This window comes from Zingiber officinale, chromosome 4A (assembly GCF_018446385.1).
Source record: "Zingiber officinale cultivar Zhangliang chromosome 4A, Zo_v1.1, whole genome shotgun sequence".
In the NCBI taxonomy this organism is placed as follows: domain Eukaryota; kingdom Viridiplantae; phylum Streptophyta; class Magnoliopsida; order Zingiberales; family Zingiberaceae; genus Zingiber; species Zingiber officinale.
In genome coordinates, this window is record NC_055992.1 from 124971678 (window position 1) to 124985393 (window position 13716).

Genomic DNA, 13716 nt, shown 5'->3' on the forward strand with positions numbered 1-13716 from the left:
GACCTGTACGCCTTAATCTGATTCCGCTTATCCTGAGTCCCGTCCTGTACACCTTAGTCTGATTCGGGATGTCCCGCCCCGTACGCCTTGGTTCATGTGTCCTGCCTGAGCCGTGAGGCTATAAGCCCTGACCTGTATCCTTGGTTGGCACATCCCGACATGTACGCTTTGGCCCATGAGTCCTGTGTCGCAAGGCTATAAGTCCTGACCTGTATCATTGGTTGGCACATCCCGACCTATACGTGTTGATTCATGTGTCCCGCCTAAGCCGTGAGGCTATAAGTCCTGACATGTATCCTTGGTTGGCCCATTCCGACCTATACGCTTTGGTCCATGTATCCTGTGCCACAAGGCTATAAGTCCTGACCTGTATCCTTGGTTGACCCATTCCGACCTATACGCTTTGGTCCATGTATCCTGTGCCGCAAGACTATAAGTCCTAACCTGTATCCTTGGTTGGCACATCCCGACCTATACATGTTGGTTCATGTGTCCCGCCTAAGCCATGAGGTTATAAGTCCTGACCTGTATCCTTGGTTGGCTCATAGCCGAGTATCTTTTTGGGTACATCACCCAGCGCCGTCCAATCAAGGAACGCCATGCTCTTATGGGAAGTAGTGTACAAAAAAGAGTTAAGCGGGCAGTGTTATACGATGTAAGCAGTAAAGACGTGGGACAGGTGTCACCCCCCTAGGAAGCGTATTAATGATAGACGTGATAAGAAAATCATGAGAGGGGGTAGGCATACGGAAGCGTCTGCCGCGCGATCTTCTCGGGAAGCAGCGAAAGAAATGGCGGGAGATAAATTCGAATGTTGCAATGCTACATTGTGTCATTTCCATGAGGGTTGAGTAAGGTTTTAATATTTTTTATCTTCACTTACGTCTGATACTGTATATTTCTTGACTGCAGACGGGGTCAAAGTGTTCCCTTCAAATAGTCCCTGGTCGGGAGCTCACCCCCAGGTCGGCAGCATCTTTCCTCGAGCGGGTTATCCTAAAAAATCTCGGTCGGTTGTCCCAGACTCTCGTCCCAGTGTGAGTTATAAGTGAGCACTGCTCTCACGCCTAACAACCTTCCTGGTCGGTTGTCCCAGACTCTGGCCCCAGTGCGAGTTATAAGTGAGCACTGCTCTCACACCCAACGACCTTCCCGGTCGGTTGTCCCAGACTCTCGCCCCAGTGCGAGTTATAAGTGAGCATTGCTCTCACGCCCAACGACCTTCCCGGTCAATTGTCCCAGACTCTCGCCCCAGTGCGAGTTATAAGTGAGCATTGCTCTCACGCCCAACGACCTTCCAGGTCGATTGTCCCAGACTCTCGCCCCAGTGCGAGTTATAAGTGAGCACTGCTCTTACGCCCAACGACCTTCCCGGTCGGCTGTCCCAGACTCTCGCCCCAGTGCGAGTTATAAGTGAGCACTGCTCTCATGCCCAACGACCTTCCCGGTCGGCTGTCCCAGACTCTCGCCCCAGTGCGAGTTATAAGTGAGCACTGCTCTCACTCCCAACGACCTTCCCGGTCGGTTGTCCCAGACTCTCGTCCCGGTGCGAGTTATAAGTGAGCACTGCTCTCACGCCCAACGACCTTCCCTGTCGGCTGTCCCAGACTCTCGCCCCAGTTCGAGTTATAAGTGAGCACTGCTCTCACGCCCAACGACATTCCCAGTTGGCTGTCCCAGATTCTCGCCCCAGTGCAAGTTATAAGTGAGCACCGCTACGCCCAACGACCTTCCTGGTCGGCTGTCCCAGACTCTCGCCCCAGTGCGAGTTATAAGTGAGCACTGCTCTCACGCCCAACAACCTTTCCGGTCGGTGTTCCAGACTCTCGCCCCAGTGCGAGTTATAAGTGAGCACGGCTCTCACGCCCGACCGTCCAGGTCAGTGTAACGACTCTCTCGGTCAGTACCCTTTACATTCGCCTGGACAGAGTACAACAAAACATACTCCCGCGCTCGACTGGTCAGTAAACTATATTTCCATTATTTCTGTTGCTAAATATGAATACTAGCAGGTATATTCTTAAGCATCATGACTTCCCATGCATCATGGTGAGAGATAAGAAGAAAGTCGGGTAAGTAAGTTATTATGTTTACTAGAAATATTGGAGAAATACAGGTGATGCGAAAGCAAGGCGACATAGATCTGCACCATAATAAACAGAATCTAGGAAACATGTTTCATTTCATTAAAAAAGGAACATTTATCAGGGGCTTCAAGTGCTGCCAGACCCAGAAGCCTGATGTTTTCCCTCTAAATGAGCCCTTGCCCGAACCAGTTCTTTCTGGACATGGTCGAGGGTAGTCTGTAGTTGGCCAATGGTCTCGTCCTTTATCCGACTCTCCTCTTTCAACAAGGTCACCTCGTCTTCGTGTTTCATTTTCAGATACAGAATATGATGGATCTGACTCTGGAAGTCTGCTTGCGCCTTCATCTTCAGAGCTATCTCGACCCGGGTTCTATATTGGGCAGCCTACCAGAGCTCTTCCATTTCCCTACGGAGGGAGGTCTGAAGATCCTTGCTTAGTGTCATGTCATGCAAAGCTTTTTCTTTAAGAGCCAGCTGGCGACGTAAAGAAGATAGCTCGGCGGGCTCCATGAGCGAGAGGAGGATAGTAGGGAGAAAGAAGAGATAAAAGTACGGGTGGGGATGAAAGAGTACGCTAACCTTTTTATAAGGAAGGAGAAGGTGAAGGGATTTCCTCGAAACTTGAATTGACGTTTGGAGAACAGTGCGGCATTTATAGAAAAAGGGTATGCTCGAAAATCGAAGAATCAACATGCACGTATTGACCATGCAGCTTATCTACTAGGGAGGTGAGAAATTCTAAAGGAGATAGAGGAAAACAGATCAGCAGGAGATGTGAGCACCAGGTCAGGTAACCAAGGGACTTGGATCTAGTCAGTCGGACTAGAGCCTCCTTCGACTAGACTTGAAGGGGAGGCTTGTGATACGGTGCATGAGAGGGGGGTCAGGCCGCTGACGCGGTTAAGGGTCAAGCCCAGGGGATGGTCAGAAGTCCAACCCCCGTGGAGGTCAGAGGTCAAGCTTGCGTGGTAAGGGTCAAAGCTTCCGTTGACGGGGCAGTCAAAGGTCAAGAATACAGGTTTGACAAGAGCCAGCCTCGATGGCAGTTAAGAGCTGGGCCCACAGGACAGGTAAAGACCGGGCCCACAGGCCAGGTAAAAGCGCAGAAGGAAAGGTTTTTGGCGTAGAACAGACCTGCCGTACAGGTCAGGAAGTATAGGTCGGGAAGTACAAACCAGGGATAGCAGAAGACAGAAGCAGGTCGGTTTACGGACCTAGCGTACAGGTCGGGAAGTACAGACCATGAATATCAGAAGACAGAAGTAGGTCGGCACACAGACCTGGCGTACAAGTCAAGATGTACAAACCATGGATAACCGAGGACAGAAGCAGGTCGGTTTACAGACCTGGCGTACAGGTCGGGAAGTACAGACCATGGATAGCAGAAGATAAAAGCAGGTCGGTTTACAGACCTAGTGTACAGGTCGGGACGTACAAAACATGGATAGCAGATGACAAAATCAGGTCAATTTACAGACTTGGCGTACAGGCCGGGACGTACAAACCATGGATAGCATATGACAGAAGCAGGACAGATTAGAGACCTGGCGTACAGGTCAGGACGTACAAACCATGGATAACCGAGGATAGAAGCAGGTCGGTTTACAGACCTGGCGTATAGGTCGGGAAGTACAGACCATGGATAGCAAAAGATAGAGGCAGGTCGATATACAAACCTGGCGTACAAGTCGGGAGTGTGCTTACCAAGGATACATGTCGGGACTTATAGCCTTACGGCATTGTGTACAGGGATCAAAGCATATAGGTCGGGAGTGTGCTTACCAAGGATACGGGTCAGGATTTATAGCCTTACGATGCAAGATACATGGATCGATGAAGCGTACCGGTCGGGATGTGCAAGCAAAGGATATGGGTCAGGATGTATAGCCGTATGGTCCAGGATAAGCAGAGTTGGATGTAGACATACAGGTCAGGTCGGACGGAGTCAGATAGACGTGTAACTGTGAAGGCGGGATAAACAGAACCGCACTAAGGCATACAGGGCGCAATACGTAGTGCAATAAGAGGCAGGGCTGGTCGGGAGTCTGCAATATGAGATGCATAGGACAGGGTTAGATGTACAGGTTTGGAGGCGATATCAGATCCGGGTCAGCAAGTGCAAAGACCCAGTTTAGCAACCACGAACGAAGTAGACCGGGCACTACACTACAAGTAAGGAAGGGAATCGTAACTACCTGTCAGAGAATAATCAGAGTGTCAGGGAATATGCTAACAGTCGGGGCTCATTACCCCTTCGGTTCTTCCGCCAGCTTATAAGAAGATGTCATGTGGCACTCACCGCCAGACAGAGCCTGACATCTAACATTCCCTGACACCCGCCAGACTCCAGAAACACCCATGACACTATAAAAAGGGATGTTTTGTCCCTTACGCAAGTACGCTCACTCGTAATTTTTTACTCGTCTTTACTTTTCATCCTTTCTCTGTGCTTCTGGGGAAAAAGTACCTGACTTGAGCGTCGGAGGGCCTGACTCGGGGACTTTTTCCCTGGTTTCTGGTCTCTAACGAATAGTGGGCTCGTCTGAGTGTGCGCAGAGTCCTCGCACCGTCATCCTGATCATCATCCCTCGTCATCCGCCCGTGTAAACCTTTCAGGAGAGTGCCACATCGACCAGGCTCCGCAAAGACTTTCCGTCAACCCCTAGTACATCGAGGCCCGCTTTTATCCGGCTCAGCTTCCGGACAGGATCAGAGCACATGAATATAGGAAGCTTTCAGGGTCTCTCGCTTGTCAGTTCTACTTCTACATGGTGCATTTAAAAGAGATTAGTTGGGAATATTATAAATGATCTAGATTCGAAGAAAGTGCCAGCCGTTCACTATCTTGATACTATAACTATAAAATGCTGGAAATGCAACAAATATTTCTACAAAAAGAATCACATTATATGCAATGATATTATATATTATCAATAATAGTAATTAGGGAGAGTACTTACAATATAAAAGCAGCAGAAAAATCATGCTTGTTAAAGCCTATCCCTGCATTGTATTTAGTGAAAGAAGCAGATGCACTATCAAATCAAATCTCAGCTCCAAGACTAAGTTCCCTGCTGCCAATTGCTGCAGCAAACTCTAGCAATGGGGTCGGTGTCAAGCCAATGCTAGAATTGAAAGTAACTAACTACTGATGAAGGTACTGGACGTGCATCAAGCTGCAACAAGAGGGGACATGATCAGATTCTAACTTCGGGTGCCAAATGAGGGGGTGAGCTTGTGGGATGATCTACTAGAGGCGATTCAGTATGCAAATTTATTACTAGAGGCGATTCAGTATGCAAATTTATTGACTGTTACTTGGGGAAAACTACATTAGGTTGAGAGGAAAAAATGGTATGGTCTCACGAAAGTATAAGGGTGCGTTTGGTACGTGCGTTTTTCATTTTCATTTTATGAAAAACGTGCATTTTCTGAAAAATGGTGTTTGATTTGTGTTTTTCGTGCCTGTTTTCTAAAAAAATAGATAGCATTTTCTAAAAAAATAGAGAGTGACAAAAAGTTATTTTTTGTTTTCTAGAAAATGCGCATTTTTCAGAAAATGAAAATGAAAAACGCGAGAACCAAATACACCCTAACTTTTTCAAAACTTTAAAAGTGAATTAAAAATTTAGAAACACAATAAATATTTTTCTCTAAGAAAGATATATACATGGCCTAAGACTATTACTTGGCCATAATCATTACTAGTGATAGTTTTTTCATTATACAAGGTAACAATATCAAAGTCAAAAGCTAAGAACAATATAAATTTGAAAAAGTATAGGCAACATTTTTAGAATTTTAGAATTCTCTTAGATTCATTAATATATATATATATATATATATATATATATATATATATGAGAAATCTTATGTTACGGTGCCTTATGTACGGTTTTACTGCGGTACTTGCCACGTCAGTGGCCTGGACCGATCAGGCTCCAACCTGATCGGTCTGGGAGTCTCCTGATCAGTCTGTGAACCGATCATGCCCTAGGTTGATCGGTCGGCCTTGACCGATCAGGCTCCAACCTGGTCGGTCTGGGAGTCTCCTGATCGGTCTGTGGACCGATCAGGCCCTAGGCTGATCGGTCCCCAGACCGATCAACTAACTCTCTATGAGAGTTGGCTTCGAAGCCTGATCGGTCTGTGGACCGATCAGGCTATAGGTGGATCGGTCCACAGATCGATCCCCTTACCTTTTTTTGCCTCCTGACAGGCTATAGGTTGATTTTTTTTTGTATTTTTTCGCTGACGTGGTAAGTACCGTAGTAAAACCGTACATAAGACACCGCAGCATAAGATTTCTATATATATATATATATATATATATAGACAAAATGTGATATATACAGAAATCAGTAAATATGGGTATATATATATATATATAGACAAAATGTGATATATACAGAAATCAGTAAATATGGGGGAGCTGAAACAACAAATTAGAATTGTTAAGAGGGTGACACCAAAGTCAAAGAAACCAAAATATATCAAAGCCATGTTTTTATATGGTTTTAGATGTGCCAATGTAAAATCCAACTCCAAATGATTCCCCAGCGTATATTTATGGACATGTGGAAAATTAATTCCAATACCAAATCTCCTAGGAGCATCATTTAATAGGCGTCATAAAAGTTATAAATTAATTTTAGTAGTATTCTACAAAATCTAATACTTCCATCCAATACATGCGTCACTCATTTTGGTATTTGGAATATATACAGAGAATCTTATTATATTTTTGCAATTTATTGCTCTAAGAACTTATCTATTGACTTATATTTTTTATAGGCTCATATTTGAAAGTAGACAAGCTAAGAGGAAAAGATTATGTGATATAAAACTTAATTGAGTTGAACTTGAAATGCTTTGAAAACTTTGATACAAATCAGGAATGATTTCTCAAAATAAACTAGCTCTATCATGTGACATTTGTATATCAAAATATTGATATTATATGAGAAGACATATACATTCCAACTATGTCTTCTAAGATATATAATCCTTTAGATTGTTGACACATGCTAATTTAGTGTGTTTCAGACAGATAACAACGTAGGTTGTCATCAAATATTTAACACTCAAAGAAAGAAATAAGAACATTTACTTTCCAAGGCATGAAATATTAACCCAACCCATGTGTCTATCTCACAGACAACAAGAAATAACCAAGAAGAAACTGAGTTACTAAAATAAATCGCATCACCATAGGCGAATAAACAGAGTAATAGTTAGGCTTGTGCATTTGTAGGAAACTAACCTTGCTGGACTTCTGATCATGTAGCTTGAAGCTTAACTTAGTCTTTGCACCAGCAAACGATTCATCTACAATAACTTTTGTTGAGACCTGATAACAGATATAGCATGTCTCAGTGGAAATTCAAAGAATCAGCCTTTAGGTAATGCATAGCAAGCACATAAGGGATTACAAAATACCATTGGAATCCATAAAAAACATAGTTGTCAATTTGAGGAGCAAGGAAATTTACAACTGGAAGTCAATTTACTTTGTAGTCGTACACTAAAGAACATAGAGTGTGTTACCACATTAGTACAAAGTAATAACCACTTTACATTAGAATTTGTATCACCTTTGACATCAACAAGTGTTTTACCACTCCTGTACTGAGAACTTATATCACCAAGACATTGTTCATTCACTTTAATGTCAGTAGCTGTGAGGCCCTGAACCAATTTAAGTTCATTGAGATGTAAATGCCAAAAAAGGCCAAAAATGAAACTATCAATAGAGTACATACACATACACAACAAAATACTCTTCATCGGATTAAGAGTCTCCAATACTAAAGCTGGAAAACAATGAATTAACCTCCAATAAAAATTAGTACAGTATCATTTTCTAAGTACTTAGGAAGGAAAATATCAAAAATGTAGTAGTAGCATTTAATAGACATATAATCAGTAACAAAATTGTTAAACTATTCTTGAAATTCAAGAATCAATACCTTAACAGTTTTAGAGGAATTGGAAGAAATAATCAATCATGGCATAAGAAATCAACAAGAACAGTAAATCATCAAGATACCCAATACCTTGTAGGCAACATAACATGGAGAACATTGGTTTGGTTAAGCAAACAAGCATTACTAGTTGTTAAGTTCATAGTTTGGTTAGCGTATCATAGATTATTAGATTATGCAATTTGGACTTGATCTAAAAATATACGATCCCAATATGAGTTAATAGTAATTCTGGGGAATTTTATTTTTATATGGATATATTGATAACAAGCTTCAGAAGTAATTAATTTAAAGAACAAATATAAAAGCAAGAAACATTGTGGAATATGAAACACGGTAGAAGCCTCCAATATTATCTTTCCTTTATCTCTAATCTATACAGCAATTCTTGTCCATAACTAGTTCTGTAAGAAGTCTTTGGCATTTGGTATCCCGCGTTGTGTGAGAGAGGAAAACTAATGCAGCTAGGAGCATTTGTTGTCCAACACTGAGAGGAAAAAAGATGTGCGGTATGGCAAGCAACCAAGGGTAAAACCTCATTATCACAATATGGTATCAGTCATTGTTTAGGTCTCTTTCCGTATGGTATCAATCGTTGTTTAAGTCTCTTTCCGTATAGTAAAATTTACTTATTGTTCCTTCCATGAACCAAAATGGGCATTAGTTGGTATGGGCATTGAGACATTAACATAAGTTGTTGGTCTAGTTGGTGCATTGATACTAGAATTAACTCTCCTTTTGTGGATTCAGCAAACTGGCGCCACGTTTGGAGCAATCCTAGCTAGGATTTGTAGGTATCTATCTATCTGCATTTTAGAAAACTGGCGTAAATATGTAGTTGGGGTTGTTTGTTGTGGTATCCGGAAATATTTCCGGAATGCGATTAAAAGTAGAATGTTGAAAGCGGGACCGGAGCTTGTGAATAAATAATCTTAATTTTGTTAATTATCATGGTTCTCGTTTGGAATAGTTATCCCCGGGGTCATGGTGTCGCGGTAGGATATCCAAGTTATCACTTAGACATCCACAGTTTGAACCCCAGCTATAGCGTATTTGCAGAAATTTTTTCTCCAAATGGAGGGCGTAATTAAAGGATGTTGGGCTGACCGCTTGTGCTTCCCGATTTATCCTGGTGGCCGATGGAAACTTTCGTGGGACTGAACCAATTACTTCCAGGAATAACGAATGAGGCTAATTGAATTATTATTCATTCGGAAGAGGAGATTATTTCAATAGATTCTTGACGATTTAGTTTTGTTCATGTCGTGCAACAGCTTCCCAACAACATGAATGAAAATAAGAATTATAAGCAAAATAGCAAATTAAATAGGGTTAGGCCATCCATTTCTTGATTACTAAAGTCAATATCATATCCATTACTAAGTCAATATCATATCATATCATAATCCCTTACCGTAGTTATTTAGGGATACAATCTCTCATTTCTCATTACTTCGGAGGTAGCGGTGGAACCCCTGGAATGGGTGGAATTGGAAGTACTGAAATAACGATGGCTTTATAGCATATTTTGAACTTTAGTCTGCAACACAAATTGGGCTTCGGCAACTTCGGCGGTAGAATTGGAATGACGGATTTACAGCATATTTTCAATTTTAATATGCAACGCAGATTGGGTTTCGGCAACTTCGGCAGCTCTCAGCATACAACTTTTCAAGGGTAAGTCTCACAGCATACAGTCGGTCAGTCAAAGAGCCGGTCGGATTTACGGGATTCGACTCCCTATTCTCATATACCAGTCTCCCAGCATACAGTCATTCGGCCCTATAACTGATCAAACTTAAAAGACTTAACTTTCCACTCTTCAAGTGCAAGTCTCTCAGCATACAATCGATCAACCCAAACGTCGATCGGACCTTCGGGGCTCAATTCTGCACTCCTTATGTGCAAGTCTCTTAGCATACAGCAGGTCGGCTACAGGGCCGGTTGGATTTCCTCCAGGAGATGATATTGTCAGAGAATCACAATAACCTATCAGATAATAACAGCTACCCCTCAGGGAATATTCCTTTACTTTGACATATACATGCAACGGAACCTTCCTCTGATGATGGTCATACATCATCCATTACCTGATATATTCTAACACCCGATATTCTCTGACACCTCATTATTACGGAGTTATGAGAGTTAGTATAACAAGGGGGTCCTCTCCATTGGCCAAGTACACTCACTTACGCTTTACCACACGCATTCATGTACACACATCCACATTGGCTGCTCTACTGTTCATCCTCCACCTTTTGGGATACTTGTTTGACTTGAGTGTCGAGTGCCTGCTCCAAGACCCCCTCCCTGGTTCTCTCTCTAACATTTCTATTTGCTCTCTCTAATGTGCGCAAAAGGGATTGCTTTGGGTCATCTTCTTCCACCTCATAGTTTTCCTTCTCGCGGTCAACAAGCGAGCTGCCTACCCAGCGCATTATCTCCATAGATTTCCAATAGGATCAAATTTGACATCGTTAATGGGAATCTTTGCCTGAATCTGAAATGCAGAGATGAAGGAGATTGGACGATTCACCACAGTTACTTTGTCACAAGAATATTTGGAGTTGTTAATAACTTCCCAAGAACAGAAGTTAATGCAACAACAACAAGCAGCAACCGTTGGTCCTCTACCGCATGACCTGGTTGTATCAATGGCGGTCCTCACATTGAGAGAGGGACCCGAGTAGAAGGACCAACTGGGTTTCTGCTAGTTTCTCCAACAACTAGCTTCGCACAACCACCTACTCATCCAATCATCCTTCCGCCCATGTCGTCATCCCTGGTCTAGTATCACCGGGAATTGCTCTGCACGCCATTTGATGATATAGGTCGGACATAAAGACCCTAAGGATCATCTTCTGAAGATGCACCTATTCGTGATCCACGAAAGGGAAAGACTCAGGTTCCTAGTAGTTCTCCCGAACAGAAAAGCATGTCATTCTCCCAAGAAATATTCGAGGACAAATTGTCGAGTCAATTCCGACCCTTGACGATAGGAGAATACCGACCCAAAGGACCGCCTCTTAAAATTTAAAAATACAGCTATCCTCCACCAGTACATGGATGGAGTAAAATGTCGAGTATTCCTTACTACTCTATCTGGCTTAGTACAGAGGTGGTTCAACCTGTTGGTCCATTGCAGTCGACAACAGCGAGGTATCCTACACAAAAAAAAAAAAGAATACCTTTCTCATACAATCGGGCTTAACAAAATTACACACTTAATTAGAATGAGTATGAGACACACAAGGTTTTACTTCATTGGCAATCAGACGATTGCTACTCTGAGGAAAGTAGGCTTAGTAGAAAAATCTCATTCTCGAATAAAACTTCGGAGGCAGAGAAGCCTCTACACGGAAATTAAGCTCGGAAATGTAAAACGGGAAAAGGAATTCAAGTACAAAGTCTGTTATCCTTCAAGGAGAAGACCAGGGCTCTATTTATAACCCACTAGTCGAAACTGACCGTTGCATACGTGGAATAGTCCGGTGCCTGAAGGTCTCCGAGTGTCTGGGTGTGGATAAAACTTTATTCTCGTCGCAACAGCTCGCAACGAATCAATCCGTTCAAATCTTATCTAGTCCGAGTGCATAGAAGGGGGTCGGGCACCTAGACTCGGCTGACCCGCCCCTGGTGGGCAGTGCGGGATGCATAGGGGGTCCGGGTGCTCAGACTCTAGTCAACTCTGAGTTTACTTTCTTCTGGGTCTTCCGTTTCAGCTCCGCTCGGTTAGGTGATTTTGGTCATCCAGAATAGGGCTCACCTGAACCCATTTTCTAGCCTTCTCGAGTAACCTTCCGCCCCGGCTTCTCATCCCTCGGAAACGCCACTCTCTTCCTTCTCGTCCGCCAGCGTACTCTTTTGCAGCGCCTCGTCCCTCGGACACATCGAGCCCGTCGACTTTCTCCCATGTCGTCCTTCTAACTAGTTGTATCTTTAGCTCGACTTCTTGTGCTCCTAAATTCTTGCACACTTAGATACAAGGCATTAATAGACAACAAGACCTAACTTGACTTGGTTGATCACATCAAAACTATCATGAGACACTTACAATCTTCCCCTTTTTTTATGTGAGCAAACCAAATTTAAGTTAGGATAAAAAAACAAATAATAGAGAAAAAAATAAGTACATTAATTGTAATTAATAATATTTATTGTAAAAGGAATGTACCCTCCCCTAGACTTGATCATTAATTCTACCCATTTGATCATATTAAAAATAGGGGGAAAACTAAATCTTAAATGGAGGAAATCTTAAATTTTGTGATTTATAAAGTAGTTTGAAAAAAGTAACTTTAAAATTCTTTTTAAGTGTTATAACAGTGAAATTGATATATCCAAAATAGTAAATAAATTTTTACAAAAAAGTAAAATTAATTTTAGCAGTAATTAATTTTCACGAACAGCAAGATATATTTTAAAAAAGTAATTCTTAAAAATAGTTTTAAAGCTAGAAAAGTCTTGAATATTTTCATAATGTAATATAGCAACTATTTTTATAGAAACAAATAATTTTTAAAAAATTAATTCTTCTAAAATTTTTAATATTAACGGTTAGCATTTGGATAAAGAATTCATATAAAATTCAATAACAGTAATAAAATTTTTTTAAAAAAATCATGGATAGAGAACATGATAAATGTTCAAAGAAAAATAAAGTTTGCAAAAATAATTCTAAGAAATACTTTTAACTTTAACATTATAATTTTTGTTTAAAAATGCATTAAAAAATAATTCAACGGTAAAAAAAAATTTTTAAAAATTTCTATAGATAAGTAATGAAATCATCTTTTTAGAAAAAAATTAAAGATACAATTAACTTCAACCAGAAATTATGCAAATCAATTTATTTAGATAATTCTAAGCAACATCAATTCATAATACGACATGTATAAAAATTAAATTAAAGCACGATTTTGGAACCGAATATATGTGAAGGATCGAAAGATGCGATAGAAGAGGGGTGAATATTTCTTTTAAAAAACTTTTTTTTTAAGGTTTAAAACACGAGTGGTGCAGCGAAAAATGAAAGACACGTTTCGGTTACCTGATTCGGAGCCTAGGTCGACTCCTACTCGTGACCTGTGATCTCTTGATCACACCGTTGGGCAATCCACTAAAACTCTTCTTTCCAAAAGTAATTCGTACAATGAAAGATGTAAGATAGTAACTGTTGGGACCGAAATGTAGCTAGAGGGGGGGTGAATAGCTCGTCGCGTGCTCATGTGCTTGACGTTGCTTGTTTCTTCAAAGATGCGCAGCGAAAATACAAGAAACAACTACAAACAATGCTAACAAGTAGATTTACTTGGTATCCACCTCCAAAGGAGGTGACTAGTCCAAGGATCCACACACTCACACACCCTCCACTATGAAAATACTCATTTTCGGTAACTACCAAAGGCGGAGAAGCCCTACAAGTTCACACTACAAGGAGAAAGGGAAAGGATATAAAATACAAGCACAAAGCTTACAATGAGTACAAGAAAACCCTAACCCTAGCTTTCTTCCTTGCAATAGATCTGCCTCTTGACTTGGAAGAACCTCCAAGAACTTCAAGAACTGGCGGTGAGAACCCTGTGGAGAAGCTCTGTGATCGCTGGTGAAGATTGGAAGAAGTGCTCGAGAGATCTTAGAAG

At 41.7% G+C, this 13716-nt stretch overlaps 1 pseudogene; it reads right to left on the reverse strand.

Annotated features, from left to right (window-relative positions):
• Positions 1-4796: 4796 nt before the first annotated feature.
• Positions 4797-10521, reverse strand: LOC121972756 (annotated as a pseudogene).
• Positions 10522-13716: the final 3195 nt, after the last annotated feature.